We start from the raw sequence: 21857 nt of genomic DNA on the forward strand, positions 1-21857 counted from the left end.
GAGGGGATGGGCTGTGCTCTGACTCATGATTCAGTCAATTGTGCCTAGAAATGGAACCTCTCTAAAAACCTTACACTGCATGGTTTGGAGGGCTTCGGGTTGGTGAGCACGTCGAAGTGCTGGCGGGGGGGTGGGGTTAGGGGGGCACGCCTGGAGAGGGCGTCCAAGCTCTGTGCCCTTCCCGCATACCTTGTCCTGTGCATCTTTTCCATCTGGCTCATCCCGAGTTGTTATCTTGTATAATAAAATGGTTATAGTAAACGCTTCCCTGAGTTCTGCGAGCCATCCTAACAAATTATCAAACCCAAAGAGGGGTCATGGGCACCCCCAGTTTATAGCCAATTAGTCAGAAAGGAGGCCCGGACTTGTGATTGGTGTCTGAAGTGAGGACAGTCTTGTGAGATTGAGCCCTTAACCTATGGGGTCTGTGGTAACTACAGCAATTAGTGCTAGAATTAAATTGTAGGACACCCAGTTGTTCCACGGAGAATCAGACTTGGTGGTCTAGAAAACCCACCACGTGTCAGAAGTGTGAGTACAGAAAAAAGAGTTTTTACCTTTTACTTTCACCTACCCCTCCCCCGCCCCGCCCCCATCCTGGGCCGTCCTTTCCTACCAGGCCTGAAGAGCTTTGTGTTGCCTCCTCTTGCCCACCTTGTAGGGCCCAAGTCTCCCTGGGGCACCCCTAGGACCTGCTCTGCTTCCACATCCCCCTCCCAGCCCTTCTGGCCTGTCCACTGTCAGTGTGGGCCGAGTGTGAGGAGCAGATGGAGTCAGCATGGGCATTTACGTTCACCATCACGTGGCTTGGAGATAGATGTGTTTTCAAAGTCTAACCCTGAAAGGGGCCTGAACTGGGAGCCTCTGTATTTCTCTCCTGTCACCCTGGGTGGTAAGAGGTTAACACGGCATTGCCTGGTGTTCCAAGAGGGACAGATGCTTCATACAAGGAACCAAGAGGATGGTGAAGGGCATGTGGAGTCGGCTCAGCCTTTGCCTCCATGCAGTCTCTGATGTAGCGGTATTAAGGATTCCCAGAGCCCCTGCCCCATCAAGGATCTGGGACAGGACGAGTTCTGTGGGGCTACCAGGGATGTGGGCGAGGCAGTGGCCCCTGAGAGCGACACTGCCCCAGAAATCTGTTCTCACCTGAACTGGCCCATAGTGACCCACAGCTGATGCCTCAAGTAAAAATAACCCAGAAATTGGAGCAGGACTAGCTTGCCCCAGCGTGGAACCCTGCCGTCCACTGCGTCCTGGCAGCCTTGTGCCCTATGCTGCGGGGAGCCCAGCTCTGAAGGTGTCTCCTAAGAGACGCCTGAGCTGTCCCCCCAGCCGTGTCCCAGAGCCTGACCGTGTTACAGTTGGACAGGCCTGTGTGCGAGCTCTGGGTCAGGGGCCAGGACCCTCAGAACACTTCCCCCAGCTCCTTACCCCTCACCCACCCAAGGTAATGGCAGTCTTTTTTTTTTTTTCTTTCTTTTAATGGGAAATTTCAAATACTCCCTCCCCCGCAAAATAGCGTAATGAACCTCAAAGACCCGATCAAGGTTTCTGTTTAGTTTTGTATCATTGTAGTATTTAAGACCAAATACTATCGCAGCCATTGTGTCATCTCACCTGTAAGTACATCAGTAGGTGTCTCAGTTGATGAGGATATTTTTTTCCTTTATGTGACCACCATGTCATTATCACATCTAACCAAATTAGTAGTAATTCTTTCATTAATATTATCAACATCTAGTCCATATTTGTTTATAACTATCTTTTTAGAGTTGGTCTGTTCAAGTTGGGATCCAAAGTCTACGTGTTGCATTTGGCTGTTGTTTAGGAGGGTCTCTCATTGAGCTGAGTTCTGAGGAGATCTTAGTTTTGTCTTCGGACCCATCAGCCTCCTCCCCTCCCCCATCCTTGGGTTCTCTGCAGTGCTGCCGCCCCTATGGGTCTGGGGAGGCTCTCAGAGAAATAAGCATGAAGGTCATGGCCAGGAGCAGCTGCCCTGAGGGTGCTGAGCAGTATTAATTCAGCTCTACGTGCCAGGTGTGTGCACTGATGCACACCTATTGTGCGCTGTGCCCAGCCTGTGGCTGGTCATAGGAGATACAGAGGGGGAGCAGTGTCTGCCCTTGGAGCTGTCTAATCTCTGGGTCCCTGAGAGCTGAGGGCAGGGGGTTCCTGGGGTAGAGGGTGGGGACTGCTCTGGGGTAAAGCTGAAGCAGAGACAATGAGAATGAGTCAGACTTTTTCTGAAGGACAGGGTGGTAGGGTGACCTTTGGGGGTAGAGGGTGTCACCGCCTGAAGACGGTGGGAAATGGTTGTCCTAGGACATTGTCACATCTTGGGGCGTCCCTGGACATATTTGAAGAGGGCACTCTCAATTGCCAGTGCCAGCCAAAGCCCCTGGGGGCATCTGCAGTCGTGAGTTGGGGCAGCTTCGCTCTGCCTCGCGCTCCTTCCCCACAGACATGATTCTCTACCACTGCTGGGTGGCTCAGGGACACAGTTTCATGGTCTGTGTCCTTGGGAGCCTGGATGCTTCTTCTTGGAAGCCCCACCTTGTCTCGTTTATCTGCAGTGTCTGCTCCATAGCTGATGTCAAGAAATACAGCGTGGTGGGTTGGATGGATGGATGGATGGATGGATGGATGGATGGATGGATGGATGGATGGATGGATGATGGATAGATGGGAGAGAGAAGAAAATGTCCTGAGCTATTTTTCTGCTCTCATCTTTGCCCCTGTGAGCCTTAGCCTTCTTTTCTTAACCAGTGGGGAATATAAAACCTCCACGTAAGCAAGTGTCCGTTTAGTGCAGGCTGGGCCGTCCCCAGGAAGGTCCAGGACAGCCAGATTCCCAGACGGGCCACTGACCCCCTGGGTTAGAAGGGCATGCCTAGAACATGCCGTGGCCAGCCCTGGCCCCCCAGAGGGACACAGGACAAGAAGGGTAGGGGCTCCTGCGCATCGGGACTAGGGGGAGGGCAGGTGTGGGAAGGGGCAGGAGATGAGGCTGATTTTCTAGAAGGAGGACACGCCATCACCGAGATGGGGGTGCTCAGACTCAGACTCAAGAGATACTGCCCAGGAGACCCAGTTCTAAGTCGTATGCTTTTTTTTTATTGTTGTTTTATTATCAAAGGTTTGTTATAAAATGTCGAAGGTATGTTTCAAAAAAAAAGTGAGCTGATGACATTTACTAAGATACCTCCTCCTTTGTGCCGTGTCTATGAGTGGGGTTTCAGAGGAAATGAAAATCACTTTCTGCAATTGAGGTGTAGTAAATTGTGTTAAACCAATAAGACATTAATGTTTGGGTAAATCGGGCACTAACAGCATCTGACTGCAGGCCCAATCAGGCGGGCCATTTTACTGCCTCATATTATTTAATGTTAGTGGTGTAACCAGCTTGTAGCCGGCTGGCATGGGGCTGGCAGCTGAATCAATTACCTGCAAACACTAATTTAGAGCATGCTCAATTGGCTGTGTAAGCAGGTCCCGGTTCACATTTGCCACAAAGAGATTAATAACTTGATGTTTTTGACAGCCCGGGACCTTAATTGAAATTACACTCTCTTTTTCTCCAAGCTGTGAATGGGACATTTTGGACCCTTCCATGACAGCTTCTGTGGGGATTGTGCGAGTCATTTGAAAGGCAGAGGGACTGCGAGGTGTGCTAGGGGACACGTTGCGTTGTCTTCCTCCCCGGGCTGGGATCCTTCTTGGCAAACACGCCGACCCCATCTGGAGACCTTTGACAACGCCTGGGTTTTTCGTTGCTCTTCTGCCACAGGCAACAGCCCGCAATAACAGCCACCTGCTTTCTTTTCGTCTTTTGTTAATGAAGAACATGCCCAGCTGTGCTTCTCTGGGCTGAAAGTCTCCTTGCTTTTTCCTGCCCCTCAGCCAGATGGAGCAAGTCACAATTCCGTGTTCATTGTGCCCCTGGGTCCAGATTGGGAGTGGGGGACGGGGACCTAACTGAGGGGTTTCTTCCCCCTACCTGTGCACGGGTTAGAGACTGGCCACACACCATACGCCACCCACATATACCACACTGAGCATACACACAAAACACACAACGCACCTGCCACACGCAACACCAGACATACAGACACGCACCACACATATGTAAATGTCCCCCACACAGGTACATGCACACCCCACACATACCACACCACTCACATGCCACACGCACCTCACACACACACACTTCACACAGATCACTTATACACTACACACAGGCACTCACATACGCGCGCGCATGTGCGCGCACTCCACCCAAGCCATGGGGTGCTGAGGCAAGTGGTTGTCTTTCAGTTTACCCACCCCAGGGAGCAGGTTGCAGAACCCGTTGCTGTGTTCCTATTAAACAAAGCCAGATTTTTTTTTTTTTTTTCATTTTGGAGGATTAGATAATTTAACTCCAGTGAGGATAACTGTAAGGTGGGAGAGTTATGGGAAACCCCACAACCCCACCACCCCGTGGTGATTATGGCTGCAGAAAGCACAGGCAGTTGAGGCAGACAAGCTGCTTTTTTCCTGGCCCCCCAAGCCTGGCCCTGCACAGTCGCCTGCTGAGCTTATGTGTCATTCCACGCACCCTGCAGCAGACCCGGGACTGGCTGCACATCCAGCTCTCCAGAGGCCACTGCGCCTCTCAGATCAATTGCCTCCTCTTTCATCTGTGGGTCCCTCCTGCTGCACTGTAACCACTGAAGGACCCTCTGTCAGATGCCTGGGCCCTTCCCTCGCTCTGGGTCTTGCTTTGGCTCAGCATGTTGGGCGTGGTGGACGTGGTAGTCAGACATGTCTTTGGCCACACCCTTCGTGGGTCATGCAGAGGATCCAGGTTTCATTGGTGATGGACGTCACCAAGAGGCCCTTATTTCCCTCCTTCCTGGAGGTTTGGGGGATGTGCAGCTACCTTCCACTCACCTGGGAGTTTTCTGACCTAATCTGGTCTCAGCCTGGGCATTAATGAGACTTCCCTCAGTTTACCCAGCCCCACGAAAGTGCTAGAGTTTTGCTTGGAGCCTTTGGAGCAGGTCTGGGTCCAGGCAGCCTCTGAGACCCCCACCCCTGGGTAAGAACAGATGTGACGGTCCCTTCTCTGTGGCCCTGGTCACTGTGGGCAGTGCCCCATGCCCTCTGCAGCGGACACAGCCTCTCTCTGTTGGCTACTTTGAGGGACAAGATGGTGGCATGGCTTGTTCAAAAAGGGCCCCCCGAGACCCCAGGTCTGAGTGTGGCGAAACCCACTCTTTGCCTCGTGTCGTGAGGCCGATGCAGGTTTCCTGCCAGCACTTCCTCGACTGTTGGAGACTGGCCACACACAGCCTACCACAGAGGGCTCAGGAAACCCCCATCAGTTCGATGCACCCTCAGGAAGGCAGCCTGGAGAGCTGCGCCCAGCTGGCCGCACCTCAGTGAGCCAAGCTCTTTCTGAGAGCCAGGGCCGTCTCCAGCAGACAGTTCTTGGAGTTCAGAGGAGGCTTTACCTTATCCTGGGCAGCCCCGTCCTGAGGAGGGCGGTTTCCTCTCACGTGTCCATCCAGCCTGCTCTGTCCACACCACCCGACATGAGGGCGGGGAGCTCTCTCCCTGAGGTTCAGCAGAGCCCGGTGTCTGAGAGTGTAGCTGGGGTCTTGGTGGTGGAGAGGCTGTGGGACTCTGGCTGAAAGCAAGGATAGCTCGTTTTGCCTCTAAGAGTAACTGAGAAATGGACGCATTCCGGAGAAAGTCTTCCTGTAAACATGCAGCCCTAACTAGAGCTTTTGGGGACTTAGTCAACAGAAATAGGCATTTTCTTTTCAAATGCCAGGGGAATTGACCTCGGAGAATCCCTGTTAAGTAACAGTGGTGCCAGCAGGCATCTTTATGGATTTGCCTTTAGTGTTTCACCTTAGAACCTGATTCTGACTATATTGATTTCCAATAAATATTCATCACCAGTTTAAGGAAGTAGTGTTTTCTTCCTGGCTTGCTAGGAGATTTTATCAGGAAAAGATATTGAATTTTATCAGCTGCCTTTTTGGCATCTCCCTTGCCCGTGTGTGCGCACGCATGTGCGTGTGTATATGTGTGCAGGTTACGCATTTAATAAGCTTTGTATTTTAGAATAGTTCTAGATCACAGAAAGGTTACGGGAGTTCGAGACAGTTTCCGCTTACCCTGCACCCATATTCTCCTGTCGTTAACATGATCATGGGACATTGCCACAATTCATCAACAGTATTGATTCATTATTATCTAAAGTCCTCCCTTCATTCCAGTTTCCTTAGCTTTTACCTAATATCCTTTTTCCGTTCCAGGATCCCACCCAGGATACCAGGTACCACAGTTAGTTGTCCTGTCTCGTTAGGCTCCTCCTGGCTGTGGCAGTTGCTCGCGTTTCTTGGTTTTGAGGAGGACTGGTCGTGTGTTTTGTAGAATGTCCTTCGGTTTCGGTTTTTCCGATGCCTTTCTCATGCTTGGCCTGGGATCCTGGGTTATTGGGAGGAAGACCACTGTCAGGGGTACAGCCTGACTTATCACTGACGTTGATCTTGACCACCTGATGCTGGTCAGCTTTCTCCGTGTGAAGTTACCATTTCTCCGTCCCTTTGCATGCTGCAGTCTTTGGAAGGACGTGACTGCACAGCCCACACTTAAGGAACAGGGAGTTATATTCTGTCTGTCTGAGGGAGGAATATGTACAGGAGACTTGTCTTTTCTTCCCCATTTATTAATTTATTCAGCCATTTATTTACTTATATCAGTATGGACTCATGGATCTATATTTTATACTTTGGATTATAATCCAGTGTTATGCTATTTATTTGGTTGCTCAGATCATCCCAGCTTTGGCCACTGGGGGCTCTTTCATTTGACCCCTGTGTCCCTCTGACATCCCCACTCCCATTATTTTGCCTTCAGAGCACTTTCTTACTTTCTGCCACTGTACGATGCTCCAGGCTAATCTTGCACATAACTCGCTCCAGCCGTAGAATCAGCCATTTCTCCAAGGAGCCCCGGTTCCTTTCATTGGAAAATGGTGTTAGATACCAGTCCTTAGGTGAATTTAATGACCAGACCTCCCTGGCACACACACTGGTCTGTAGCCAGCGTGACCTCCCTGGCACACACACTGCTTTGTCCTGGTGGATTTACTGTTTTAATAAGCTGCGGGACTGACCGGGAGACGCAGTATGCCCTAGTGGTGAGAGCATGGTCTCTAGGTACCAGTGTCCCGCATTCGAGTCCCAGTTCTGCCACTTACTGTGCCTCAGTTTCCTCATCTGGAAAGAGGATAATAATAATAACTCTTCAGAGAAAGGAGGATTTGGAGAATTAGTATATGGACGCTATAGAGAACAGGCCTGATATCCGGTAAGCGTTATAGCGATTGCTTTGTTGTTATTCTTTACTAGCATTTGCAGTAAACTCAAAATAGGAGATGGAGCTATACATTTTTAAAAAAAACTCTCAGTCGTATTTTGAGATCAGGATTTTTGAGATCACGATGGAAAGCTCTCCACATTTCTCTGTTTTCTAGAACAATTTAGAAAGCATAGGAGCTATCTGTTCCTTGACGTTCTAAAGAGAACTTATTGTTTCTTTGGGGAGAATTTCTTTGATCACGTACCAGGTTTTCCTAAGGGATCGTTTTTTTCCGACTCTCTCTCTCTCTTAAGTCCATACAGTACATTTTCCTGGAAAGTTTTTGTTTTTGCCAAGAATTTAAAGCTTATTTGAACTGAGTTGTTTTTTTTTTTAAGTTTGAAAAGTATCTCTTCTATCTGTAGTTGTATTTCATTTGTCATTCCTAAGATTATATATTTGTGTTCTTTCTGTATAGATTAGCATTGCCAAAATTGTATCAGTTTTATTGGTCTTTTCATAAAATCAGCTTTTAACTGTATTTGTGAGCTCTACTGCTTGTCTTTATTATTAATTCCTTTTTCCTCCCTCCGTGGCCTTGTTTTTAACATCCATCTTTTACTCGTTTAGTTGAATCCTCACTTATTTTCATTCTTTCTTTAGTAAGAGATGAATTTTGTCTAAGAGATTTTTTCATGCTGCCTTGACCATATCCTAAGAAGTTTTGATTGATTTGATTTTTGATCTTCATGAACTAAGAGTATTTCTTCTAACTTCCAGAGAGATGTGACTGGTTAACTTTCTTGGTTAACTTTTTGTTATTAGTTTCTGGTTTTGTCACCGTTGTAGTTAGAGAATGTAATCTATGTAAATTTTATTTTTCTTAATTTTGAGATTTTTCTTTGCAGCCCATTTAGAAATGTTTTTGTTAGTATTTTATAAAATCAAATTAAACATTTATTGGAAAGTGCTTTTTATTTTTAGAGTACATACTTTGGTGTACTTTAAACAAGGTTTCTTATCTTTTTCCAGCCATCTGCCTCCTCTCTTTTTGTGTATTTACTCTGGGATTAAGAGAGGTAGTTTTATGAATTCCTCTTTGAGATTCTTAATAGAGTTTTCTTTTATTCATTTTCATAGCAAATTGTTTGAAGCATACAGGCTGATGGTTGTCACAACTTTATTATGTATTTTACCTTTCTTAGCTTCCAAGAACCCCTTTTAATTAATCCTTTGTGTCTTGAATCTGACTCTGTCTGAAATGGGTATTGCTATTAAATGTTTTCTTTTTGTCACATTTTCCTGGTATGTCCTTGCTTACTTCTTTATTTTTAACTTTATTTTCGCCAGCGGCAGTTTATTTGTTCCAAACGGAGTGCTGCCCAGTGTTGAAAGAGCCATTGGCATTTACTATGGTGACCAGTGTGTTTGGTCTCTCACCCAGAGTCCCATCTGGTGCTTTCTGGTTTCTCGTCTGCCTTTTTCGGTTTTTAAAAATATTTCTGTTGTTAGAAAGATGGTGAACTTTCCTTTATGCTTTATTACATGCATTCTACTTTTGTTGTAGGATTACTTTTAACTTAAGAAAAAAAAAAATGACCTGTAATTCTCTGTCTCTCCCTCTGTTGAAAAAAAGTTAAACAGTATCGATTCCTCACTGAAAACTGAGAAATTTATCATGGTTTTGCTCTTTATCTTCTTTTTCCCCATCTTCCAATTTTTTATTATGTAACTTCTGTTTCCATTAGTTAGTTTCAACGTTTGCGTTGTTTTATAATCATTTTAATAAGTTATTTAGACGTAGCCTGTCTTGCTGAATCCAGTGCAGACCCCTGTTTTGTACGATGCTTTCCCTTTCCTCTGATGCTTTCCTTTGACCTTGTGTATTGAGAGTCCTTTTATTGCCTCCCACGTGAAGGATGGCTTCACTGGGTATTGAGTCTTTGTTCCGTGAAACCATTGTTGCCGGAGATCTTAGGCAAATTCTCTTCTTTCTTTTTTCTAGGGGACTTTTTATTTTCTTGCCTTGATGTTAAAAGGATTCTTTCTTTATTCTCAAGAGTAACAATATTTCCTGAGGATCTGTCTCAGTGTTGTTTTGGGCTTCCGCTGTACTTTGGGCATCAAAATCCCACCAGCCTCAAAGCTGGGTTGGAGGCCCCGGTGAAGCCAGCCCCCTGAGAAAAGGTGTGAGCTGGATTGTGTTGGCTCACAGGTCTTATGCCAGTAGGAGTGTGGGTGGCTGTGGAGAGCCATACAGTTCAAATGGCAAAACTCAGATCAGATGTTTCTGACTTAGGTCATTGGAGGGTGAAACAAAGAAGCAGTCACACCTAACAGAGATCAGACGAGGTGGAGGACGACACCGCCTATTGGCTGTGATCCAGGCGGCAGGTCACGTGATGTCAGCAAGTGCTGCGAGGAGTCAGGAACAGTTTGGCCACCACCGAGGCTGGTCTGCCCGCAGGAGGACAGACCAGTGACAGTGGCCTCTTGCAGACCCAAGTTGGGAGTGTCACTCATTGTGTGTTTCCTGTCAACCATAGTTACTCCCTGGGGGCAAACACGACCCTCGGGTCATGTTATCTGAGACCTGTGATGTAATGATTTATCATGTCATCCTGACAGATTTCACTCCTCAGTCTCCTTGTGGCTTTCTCTCAGTTATAGGAGCTAATGTGGTAACTCATTGGGGGACAGAGCTGTGCAGACAGGCTTGAGGTTGTCCCCACAAGCTCCCACGATGGTCTAGGAACCGGCTCTTCAGTCCAAACAAGAAAACTTTTCTTCGTCTCAGGGCTTCTTCTGAATTCCTATTCCATATGTACTGGGTTTGCTGGGCACCTTTTCCAGGCTCTTTTCTCTTCTCTCATAATTCCTCCTCCTGCGTCAGTAGAAACTTCTCTAGCGTGTCTTCCTGTTCCCCCCTTCCACTGACTGTGCTGCTCACTAATGACACCCATCGTTAACCTGGCCACCACACCGTCCGTCTTAGAGAGCCCCTTCCCATTTCGGCCTGTTCTCCATCCATTACTGTCTGCTCTTGCTTCTCAGATGTGCTGTCCTCACGGTCCCATAAAAACTCAGGCGGAAGACGCTCCTTCAGTCTCCTCCCCTTTCCCGCAGGGAGACTTGCTCTGGCTCCTGCATGGCAGACCCAGAGCTGTCTGATCAACCCCGAGACGCGGGGTGCTGTCGAAATTGCTCAGGCCCAGAAGAAAGGGGGAGGACGGTTTGGGTTGCCTGTGGGCTCACTGTACAAGGTGAGCCACCCAGAAGGCTGAGGAGGTCGGGGGTGGAGAGTGAACCACACCTGGGGAACCAGCCCCCTCTTTGTGGCAGCAGAAGGCAGCTTCCCTGCAGTGGGCCAGTGGCCCAGAGTTGGCTTCGGCCACAGCTTATTAGGTGGCCTTTCCTTCCACTGGGGCCCCTGCGGGCCTTTAGAAGTTTCTGTCAAGGTAGGGTCTTGGTGTGTATGGGGAGACCCCTGGGGTCCCCACTTCTCACTTTCCAAGAGGAATTTTCTAGCAAAGCAAAGGCCAGAGGTTGTAAACTTGTAGCCTCTGGTCTGGACCCAGCACTGAGGCAGCTTCAGTTTGGCCTGTGCAAGGGGATTTTTGTTTTTGTTTATTTTGTTTGGTTTGTTTTGAGTCAATGATTAAAAATCGAGAGACGTTTTTGGCTTTTCCTGGAAATTAAAATAGCTGGTAACCTTGGGCTGGAATTCCCGCAGAGCAGCGACCTGCGGGGAGCCCAGTAGCCTTTGGGGCGCACGGCACAGCCCCCGCCCTTGCCTCCCCGGTGCCGGGCAAGACACTTTCATCGCCTTTTTCATCCCTCTCACGCCATCGGTCCTTTCAGAGTTGAGAAGGATTTCTCATGCCAGTGTCTTTATCAAAAGAGAAAAATAAAAGATGGTCTGAGGGTAGTGTTGTTCAAGAAAAATGGGAGAGCTATGGAAAAAAAAAGAGACTGCTTCTCATGTTTCGTGTGTAAATATCGAGTCAGCCTCCCTCCTTTACAAGTTCCCCGCCTGCGAGCTGGTTCGGCCCCCACTCCCACCCTGCAATAGCCTTTCCGTTTTCTGTACACCCGAAGGAGCACCATGGCCGATGGGCAGGGCGGGGGGCGAGGGTGTGACCAGGTGCCCACCTCCAAGGGGAGTGTGTCCAGCTTGGCGCTGGCAGAGAGCATCGCTCCATCTCGGCAGCGTCTAGTGAGGAATTTTCCTGTAGGAGCCGTTATTTCGGTTTGGCTCCCAGAGCAGGCAGACAGTTGTGATTATGCTGTGAGGTTTGGTGCTGCTGTTTAGAAAATTCTCAACCAGACCTATTACATTCTAGTGCGGAAGGATGTTCCCTGTGGGAGCAATTATTCTGGGCTGGGAGTTTTTCCCGCCTAATGCTGAATTCTGTAGGTGTCATGAGGGTTTAATCCAGGAACTCTGAAAGCCTGTTTCCATATCTGCCAACAGGCACGTCTGCTCTTCAAACCTGGAGGTAATTTATGATGAAACCAAGGAGAGGAGTTTCCCGCTTGGAGGCCCTGACACAGGGTCTGCCAGGGCTGCTGTGAAGCCAGGCGAGAGCCCCACACAAGCCTCTTGACCAGGCCTGCCTTGCCCTGCGTGTGGCTCCCCTCCGCCTGGGCGTGGAGGGCTGTCGGTGTGGGCCTTTGAGCTTCCCCCAGCAGTTGTCAGTGGGCATGCCGCGGTCCCAGCTACGGCCTCCTCCTTTCTGCAGCCTCCCTGGAGCAGGGCGAGGACGGGTGCAGGGCTGGGTGCTGTTTCAGGAGATGGGCTCCGGCAGCTGTGCCCACTTAGCTGCCCTTCTCCTGCAGCTCTCACGTGGACGTGGGGCTTGAGGTTTGGAAGAGGCAAGGACATCCAGGGCTGCTGATGGCTACGGGCATGTCCGGTGTTGGTTACAGGCCTCAGGGATTCGAGCAAGCACGTCGTCACTGTGAACAGTCCTGGGTTCTCTCTGGGCCACTGGCACTGCTGTGCCCCAAGTTCTCCTCCTATCTCCTGCTTCTCCGAGCAGAATGAGATGACAGCTTCTGCCCTTGTGTGAGGTCCTGGCTACGAGGCTGGCCTCTCAGCTCCACACCTGCCGGAGCCTGGCAGGGGGCACTGCAGGACATGGGTCTGGAGTCATGGTTACTGCTGCTCCAGACCCACTGTGTTCATGTTGATTCTGTTTAGTTAGAAAAGCCAGTTCTGTGGCTGCAACCGACCCCTCCGCTCCTGCGTCACGCAGTTGTGCCTTCCCCTGGAGCTGTCCTCTGTGAGTGTGCCATTCACATGTACCAGCCGAATGGACTCTACTTATGACAGAACTTTGGTGCCCTTCGTTTATGAGTGGCAGTGGCTGACTTTCTCTCTGTGTCCGGGCCTGGGATGGGTCTGTTCCACTTTACAACCTTCAGGAGCAGCACTGTGGCCAGCTCAGGTGGCACTCCTGGGCACCCTGGCAAGGGCCAGGTGCACGATAGCCATCCCTCCAGCCTGGGGTACCCAGGACTTGTTGGTGGGCCCTGCCCATCCATCCCCCTGCCATAGCGGATGCTCGGTGGCCATTAGGGTCAGGCCTGGTGAGCATTGTATTTGCTGTTTTACTTTGTCCTGCTGTTCATCCCAGCAGAAGTGAGGTTCGACTGCTCCTCCTGGAGCCGGACTTGTGGCTGTGGAGATGGGCCCCGGGCGGGTCAGGGGCTGATGTCTGCTGAGCTCTACCCCCTTGGTGGTGAGTAGCCCTTTTGTGGGCAGGAGATCTTTGAGAAAGTGGTACGAGCTGCAGGACTAGGGAAAGGAGATCCCCCTGGATGCACAGTTTATAAATGGGGCACCGCCTTGCTCCCACTAGCCACAGCCAGCCGGCGTGTGTCCCTGGGGCCCTTGGCAACATTCTGCTGAGAGGTGGGGCTTGACCTTGGCATGGGCAGCTGGTGATGGCTGAAGCTGGACAAGTGTCACTGTCTCACAGGTGAAAAGACACAGGAAAGAGCGCCCAAGTAACCGAGTGAGTCTGGGGCCCCAGCTGCCAGCATGACCCATCCAAGGAGAATACACTTTTCTCCCCAACTTGGGATTATTCAGAGGAGGCCCTAAGCAGTCTCTGTATTTTCAGCGTGAGCTGGAGTCTTTGAATCATTTATCTTGGCAGTTCTTCTTGAAACTGGAGAAAGGTGGAAATTCATCTAGGTGCTGAGAAAGGAGCCCAGAAGAAAAAAGTGTCTGGTGGCTGCTGTGATGGGCGGCATGCCTGGAGATAGTGCTGGTGGCTCAGGGATCAAACAGCTGAGAAATGGTTCCCTAGGAAGGACTCGGAGAATTCTAAGTAGGTAATGAGTAGTGACTTTCTTTTGATTTACGGCAAGACGTGGCACTCAATTTATAATGCTTTGAAGGGGACAGAAATGAATCTCCAAGAGGCTGCAGTCTGGATGCCTCGGACTGGCAGTCCTTCCCTGGTGAGGTGGAGAGGGGTAAGGACCCCAGCCAGAGGCAGGCTGGGTTGGGGGTGTGCCTCTCTTTTCTGCCAAGAGGACCCAGGCCCCTCCTGGCATGTGACAGGGTAGGACCCGGTGGGTCAGGGAGGAATGGACGGCAGGATCAGGTGCCCCTCAGAGGTTTCTGTGAGCTAGGGAGTCGCTTGACCAACTGAAGCTGTCACTTTGGGTGGCGAGTGGATGGAGGTGGCAGCAGAACGGAAGTTAGGCTGTTGTGGGGCCAGGCCAGGAGCGGAGAGGGCCAGTTGGAGGATGAGTTTGGAGCTGGACCTGAGGTCTTGCTGATGGACAGGGCAGAGAGGGAACAAGCCCAGGGTGGCCTGGTGTCCAAGAGGCACTCAGCAAATGTTCCCGAGGAAGAGAAGAGACAGGGGAAGGAGGATTCGGCAGGCTTCTCACTTAGTACTTGGAGGACTCAGGGTCCAAGGACTGTCCAGCCTGGCTGGGGCCAGTCATATGCATCTGAGCAAGGTCATGTGCCACCCCACCCCCACTCTAGGGCTGTGCAGTCTTCCAGGCAGCCTTGCTTCCTGTGGATGTGGTCACCGGCCCTGGTGAACCCGATGGGCCAGTGGTTATCGGGGAATCAGGTTTGTACCCCTGGGCTGGCAGATAAGGGGCGTGTGTTGGTGTCGCAATGAGGTGCATGTGGCAATCATTCACAGGTGGTCCTAGGACCAGACAAAGGCAGGCCTCACCGGAAGGATGTTAAATGTCAGGGCGTTTCTGAAGGCAGGCTTATAATGCCATCTGAGGAGGTCTGGGAGAGCCAAGGCTGACCTCTCTGGGTTGGATGTAACCTTCAGAACCCAGAACAGAGAAACCTGTCTGAAGTTCTGGAGAGGAGATGAACAAGGTTAAGTAGTAAAATGGACAGTGTATTCGATGGTGACAAATACTACAGAAAAAAGTAAAACTGGGAGAGATAATAGAGTGAGTCCTGGGAGTGATTTGCAGTTTCAAAGAGGGTGGCTTCGAAGGCCTCGCGTAAGAGGAGTTGAGTACGTTTGGGAGGAGTCGGGATCAGGCCTTGGGGTGTCAGACAAGAGGAACAGCCAAGAGGCAAAGAGGACAGAAACAGGGATGGGGTGAGGTCTGGGAGGCGAGGGGCGGGTCCCTCGTGGCCCAGCGTGGGCTGAGCCGAGGACAGCCGCAGTCTGGTCGTGGTGGAGAGCAGCCTTTGGTGCTGTGCTGGGGGGAGACTGCAGCGGGGGAGGCAGCAGCGAGGATGGAGCCCAGTGAGGACGCCCCTGCAGCGTGAGAGGTGACAGGGCCCGGCCAAGCTCAGTGTTCCACGTGAGACGTAGGCATGTTCTGGCCACATTCCATGCTGGCCCTGGTGAACCCGATGGCCCCATGGTTATCAAGGATTCTGGTCTGCACCTGATTCTGAAGGTAGAGCCCTCAGGATTCGCAGTCAGATCCAGGGTGACTCCAGGGTCTTCGACTTGAGCTATTGGAAGGATGGAGTTGCTGTTAAATGAGCTCGAGAAGACGGGATCGCCAATGCCTGAGGAGATGGAGGCAGCAGAGGCGAGCCTGTGGGGAGAGGTTCATTTCCAGCCAGGGTCACTTCCAAGTTGTTTTCAGCCTTTCTGTGATGGGTCCCACTGGATGTCATTTAGAATTTTTATAGATGGACTGTCGCCTTGTTGAGGAAAAACCAGCATAAAATCATGAAGAACATTTCTTAGAACCATGTCTTAAAGAGTTTGGCATTTACTCCAGGGAGTTTATGAAAGGCATTAATCAAAGTTCAAGAGCGGCAGCCCCTGTGAGGCTGTACTCTGACTTAATCATGGGGTGGACTGATAGTCAGGGTCACCAATGCCCTTCATGAGGGTGGTGCTGGGCTGCATGACCCGCACATACCTGAGAAGCCAGCTGTGGTGGTCATCTCATGGTCAGATCCACCTCACCTGGGGAGTTGTTTTTGCTGAGAACCTCCAAGAAGCGAAAAGCTAACGGCATGGGCTCCCGGGGCATTGCCGAGCAGCCCTCGTAGACCCAGCTGCTGGGGGTGGCTCACTGGGCATCCAGACAGAGTGCCCTGTGCCAGGCAGATTTCCCACACCCAGCGCTGCATTCCCACAGTCCCATGTGGGCAGAGGAAGAAAGCCGATCCACCTATGCCTGAGGTTCAGCCCTCCAGGAGAGGATTTGGAGGGTCTGGTGATACAAGGGCTCATTGGCTGAGCTGCCCAGCCCAAGAGAGGCCAGGGCCAGGAGGTGCTGGATCCCGGTGCTACCGGTGCATTCGGAGGGCCTTGGGTGCTTGTGAGAGATGCCAGGTTATGGGAGCCCCAGCTACGTCACACTTTTCTCTCCTCAAGCCATGACGGGTCTGGAGCAGCCCCTCAGACCTCCACTCCACTTCTGCACTGCAGGGAGGAGAACGGTGCCAGCAGCCTGGACGAGAGCTCAGGTCCCTCTTTGCTGTAAAGCACCCACTTGTTTCCTCTGCTCCTGTGAAAGAGTAGGGGGCGGGGGGGGCAGCTACCGCCTAGTCCCGGAGCTGCCAGAGGCTGAGGCTTCACCACTCTGCTCCAGGAGAGCACCAGTGCTGGGAGAACATTTTCCTCTGGGACAGAGGAAAACGGGCTGTTGGCTGCAGGCAGGACACTGTGTCCTCCATTCACCGAGGGGGGTCACTCCAGTCATGGCATGGCTGGCCGGACAGTGAGAGAACTCGCCATCAGGCAAGGCTGGGGGCACAGCGGGCCCCCCGTCGGTCTTGGCCTTGCATGTAACAGGGCTAATGGGCCAGTGGAACCCTCACCCTGACTCTTCCCTTGATGCCCCGCAGCCTCTGTCTTCTGGCAACCACAGAGTCGGGCCAGTCTGGCCCGAGAGGCAGCACCAGCGTGCTGTTAGCTGGGGCGAAATTTTAAGGTGGACGTTGTTTCTCCTGCTGAATGGGCACGTTGTTTCTCCTGCTGAATGGGCACCCTGGGCGAACTGGGTGTGGTGCCCTGCCTCTTGGCCAAGGAGCAGACGGATCTGTTCACTTTGTGCCCAGCTGAGTGTCTGTTCCAGAAACTTAGTGCCCCAAGGGCTGCCCTCTGAGTTCCCGGATGCTCCCCAGAGTCTTTTTGGGACCATCCTTGGGTCTTGCATTTGGGCAGTGGGCCGGCAGGTGGACTTGGAGCATTATTCCCAGCTGTCCAGGATTACCCGTTGCTATAATGCACTTCTCCTATTTCACAGTTAGACATTTCACTACATTGTTCTTTTCTGCCCCTTTCATTGGTTCTGCTGTGACTTGGTTTTTGTTGGGGAGAGCCTGGTGTTATTGAGCGTTTGGAACCCCAGCTCTTTCGACAATGAGATTCCATGACGGGAAGTGGCAAGAATCCGCTAGAAAATAGGCCCATCGCTGCGCAGCCCACACACCTCTGGAAATCACTGTCCGGATCACTTCTGATAGCACCACCCCCTCAGGTTCTCCCCTGACGGTGCCGCCTGCTTACCTGTAGCGGGCATTTTGGTTGGATTTATTCTGATGGGCTCTGTGCACTTAGCAGTTGAGAAAGATATTTGTCATTTTGCTATACAACATCAAATACACTGTGACCTAAACAATTGTGACAACAGAGAGTTCAAGCACAGTCTAAAATTTCAGGATTATTTATGATGTTTAGAGGTCCAGTGCCTACAGTATCTCCTTAATCCAGTCTAATTCTGGAGCCCTGACTCCCAGGCCTGCCTGTTTGTCTCTAATGGCTGTTAATAACAGCTCCTCCAGGCTCCCTGTTTGCCGATGGAAAATCCATCTGAAGCTTTTGCATCTCATGTGGCTGTTAAAAATTGATGTTCCTTTATTGATGTAACTGGTTCCTGCCAACTACTTGGGGACAAATAAAAGTGGCTGAACTCAGAGACAAGTAGAGAAGCATTTGTTCATGGAATTGCTGGCCAATTGATGTTGGTAGTTAAACAAGCTATCAGTTAAAAGCATTTTGAAAGAAAAAAAGTCGACTGTTCTGAGAAGTTAATGTTCACAGTGTCTGTGCCAGGAGCGCGCGGCACAGCTGTTCTGAGGGTCGGAGGCAGGAGGGGTGTCCCTGCTCCAGCCTCGGGGCCTGCTCATCCCATTTCCCTGCTGCTCCCCAAGTTGCGAGTTCCGGCCGCCGCCTCGCCTTGTCGCTGCTCTTCTCATGCCCCGTTTCTCTGCCTCTGGGTTCCCCACGTGCTCTGCCTTGTGCAGCAGACCCCCTCCTCTAGAACGGCTTCTCACGGCTCCTTTCCCCGTCGCTGTGCTCTCCCAGCATGTGGCTTCTGCTTCGTCCAGCTTTCTACTGTCACAGTTAATCAGGGGACGTTTTTTTCTCTGCGGACTCGAGGACCGGGGTCTGCCTGGCACATCCTGCCTTGCTCATCACAGCACTTCCCAGCCGGCACATGCTAGGTGTGCAGTAGTGTTGCCGACAGACCCAGGGGCCTCCTGAGTAGGGGGAGCAGGGTGTAACAGATCTCTCACCGGCTTCCCTTCCCAGGCCCCCCGGGGCGCAGGGCTGGGGTGGGCAGGCACTCCTGGGAATACTGGCGTAATTTTAACCTGTCGCCCTGTGGAGGAATTAATTACTTTAGACCAGCAACAAGTGTGAAAGATTGAGGAGGCAATATCATTGATTTTCCCATAAAGGTGCAATTTGTAGTAAGTGAGAGAACCTTCTTGACAATACCTCACCCATCTTCACTGAGAAGCCCTTGTACCTCCTACGGGAGAGCGAGAAGAGAGTCTCTGGGTGACTTCATCTGTGGCAGCCACTGAGGCCTCCTTGGTTCCAATAAACTTGTGGCGCGTGGCGGGGGCAGGTGTCTCCTCAGCCTTGGGAGGACTGGTGCCCTCCACTCTGCCTGTCTTGGTCAGGCAGGAGCACCTTGTCCTGGGCCAGCAGGAGATGCTCAAGAAGACTCACGCCTCCCTCCCGCTGAGGGCTGGGGGCCTGCTGGGAGAGGCTGTCACCGAGCCCCTCCCCTCTCCCCCCACCTCCTCTCATTCTCCTCCACGCCGCCGCCTCTTCCTCTGCGTCCGCTCCCAGCTCCTCTAGGCCAGAGGCAGCACCCCGAAACCAAGCTGGAAGCCTAGGGGTCAGAGGGAGCTCTGGGCTCGTTTAACCTCAGCTCCCTCAGCTCAAATGCCTTTTCCCTCCTTACTGCTTCCTGGAAGCCAGCCCTCTTTCTCCATACCTGCGACACCCTTCTCTGACGTTTGTTGAGTGAATATTCAGTGCTAGGCACCAGGCAGGCAGAATACTGGCTGAGAGCCTGGAAGGGACACTGAGCTGCAAACCGACCTCAGACTAGCGTGAGCACCTCACTAGGACTGGTGTCAGAGACCAAGAAGGGACGCTGGCGTGAGGGGCCCAGAGCAGGTCTCTGCCTGCGGCCCTTGGAGATTCTGACCCCCAAGATGCTGCTGTGAGAGCAGAGGGTCGTTGGAACAGCACTTACGTAACAACATCCAGTCAAAGTATGATCGTCATTCCCATTTCACAGATGAGGGCAGAGAGGCCAGAAAGGCATGCTCGGCCTGGGAACCCTGCCACCAGGGTGAGCCCTGCCCCGGACTGAACGGCGGGGTGGGTTCGGGATGGGGGTGCATTATCTCCCAGCTGGACCCAGGCCCCGATTGCTCTTTTTTTCCTCTCAGGAATTTATTATTTATTTATTTACATATTATGACGACATCGGTTAATGAAATCTGATAAGTTTCAGGTGTACATTTTTAACAGTAAGACATACCGATTGCTTTGTCTGGGGCTGTGGCCAGGTGAGGGCTTGTCCATTCTGAGGGGATTCAGCCACCAGAAGTGACTAAGGAGGTGACCTGGTGAGTCACCCACCCTGGGATCTCTGCTTGGCTTCCAGATTCTGTTTTCCATCACATTAATTGCATTTATTATTCATAAACTTCTAAAACTGGCTTCTGGGCCTCAATTTTCTAAGCCCCCTGGGCTGTCACAGCTGAGGCTCCTCTGTGTCGGGGCTGCCAGGAGTTCCCTTGTGGCTTTGAATCGGGATCAGATGCTCAGCCTGGGGCCCTTTGAGTTTGGAAATGAAAACAAAGGATTCCTGGCTTGATGGCTTTCTGGCAGCCCTGGGAGGCTGAGCCTTTTTCCTCCTCTGTGCTGGATAGATGAAGGAATTGTCACCTCAATGGCCAGGCACTTGGCTACTTTTGTCCCACCCCTACCCTCAGCTTCCTGTTCTGGCCCACGCTCTCATCTTCCCCTGGTGCTTCAGGCGCCTGCACCCTGGGGCTCCTTCCCTAGAAGGCAGGTCTTTCTCACTCCTTGCCTGCAGGCCGTCCTCACGTACTTCTTATGGTTAGTTTGTGCCGCCTGAGTGCTGCCTACGTCTCTCAGCCCTTCAGTCGGTGGGGAGGGCAGGCCTGAGGAGGGCTAGCCCCGTGTGTGCTTGCTGGGCTTCCACTGCTCCACCTGGCACCTTCTTGACCCTGAGGCACAGCAACCACTCAGAGGCCGTGACCTTTCCCAGCCACTTCTGGGTGCCCCCAGCTGGCAGCTCTCTCCCCCGGTTGAAGGGGCTTTTTTTTTTCCACTGTCCTTCTACACCCATCTTGCCCCTGGTAAAGTTCCCATTTCCATGGAAGTCTCTGTTGTACAGAGAGTTACCTGTGAGGGGGCATCAGCATCCATCTGTGGCTCTCCGGAAATGTCTTCTGGGGCCTACGGAAGCCAGATGTGCTAATGTCCCAGGGGATAGGGCTGCCATTAGAAGATGTCATTTCTGCCTGCTTTGCCCAAAATGACCCAGGGAGGTTCATGCCTAGGAGGCTACAGGCCAGCGGGAGGGCCCAGGCAGCTACAGGCCTGGTGAGTCATTCACTCTGAGGCCTTGCATTTGGGTTCAAATCTGTGGTTCATAGAGTGATGGGCTCTAAAGTTTTTTCCCTGCCAGGAGTAAAAAAAGGCAAACAAACAAAAACAGAGATGCTGGAACAACTACTAGAAGACAACTGGCAGCATCCGCCAAAGCTGAGCAGTCCATACCTGGCAACCAGCGACTCCACTTGGCACACAGCAGACACATCAGAAGGCACGTGCCAGGATGTTCTGTACGTGGGCTGGGAGTAGTCTAAAACAGGGGGACCCAGATCCCCACTATGGAGGTGGATAAACCGTAGCGGTTCATACAAGTGGGAACAGTGGGAACAAACAGTACCACTGCACACGGGAGCACGGACGACGGCTCTCATGAGGGCAGCGGGTTGCACAAGAAGCCAGACAAGGGCAAGGGCTGTGTCATTCCATTTATACAAAGTCCCCAGTAGGCAATGATGATGGAGGAGCGGAGAGCGGGGTAGAGTGGCGATGGCACCCACCAGGGGCCTGGAAATACTTCGAATCTTGATCCAGGGGGTATGTTTGTGAAATTTCATCAGTCTGGATACCTAATATGTGTGCACTTTATGTATATTGCAATAAACAGGCTTAGCAAACAAACCCAAAACACCACAAAGCAGCGCTGCCGCAGCGACAATCTGGGCAGAAAGGCTGCCGCGTGTTTCTTGTCCTGAGTAGTCCTCGTACCTTCCAAATTTATAGGCACCTCAGGAGCTACAGGCTGACATAGTAAAATGACCATTTGTGTGCTTTCAGAATTATTCTATGGGCCGGTGACAGAAAGAAAATGAAAAGTTAAATGCAATTTAGGGAAGGACTGCCTGGCCTGTCTGTTAAGGCCAGGACCTGAATATTGAGTCTATTAGAAGCAATTATAAAAGGGACAGCATTTCTTAATGTTTCTCATTTGACAGGAAGGTTTTTGAATATAGGTCATTAGTTAATAAAAAGTCTCTGAAGCTTATTGTAATATATCACCTAATTCCTAACAGTTCCTAGCCACTGAAATAGGTAAAAGGGGAATGTAAAATTAATATATAGTTATTATTGGAATTGCCTTATAAATTAGTTAAGTCCCCTGGAGGTACAAAGTGGGCATCATTATTCTACGATAGT

At 51.2% G+C, this 21857-nt stretch overlaps 1 protein-coding gene across 2 annotated transcripts in view; it reads left to right on the top strand.

Moving 5' to 3' along the window:
- Positions 1-21857, top strand: part of PEPD (peptidase D) — a 110093-nt gene that overhangs the window by 48620 nt on the left and 39616 nt on the right. The gene's annotated exons all lie outside the window — the stretch shown is intronic.

This window comes from Pteropus medius, unplaced genomic scaffold (genome assembly GCF_902729225.1).
Source record: "Pteropus medius unplaced genomic scaffold, Ma_sr-lr_union100, whole genome shotgun sequence".
NCBI lineage: Eukaryota > Metazoa > Chordata > Mammalia > Chiroptera > Pteropodidae > Pteropus > Pteropus medius.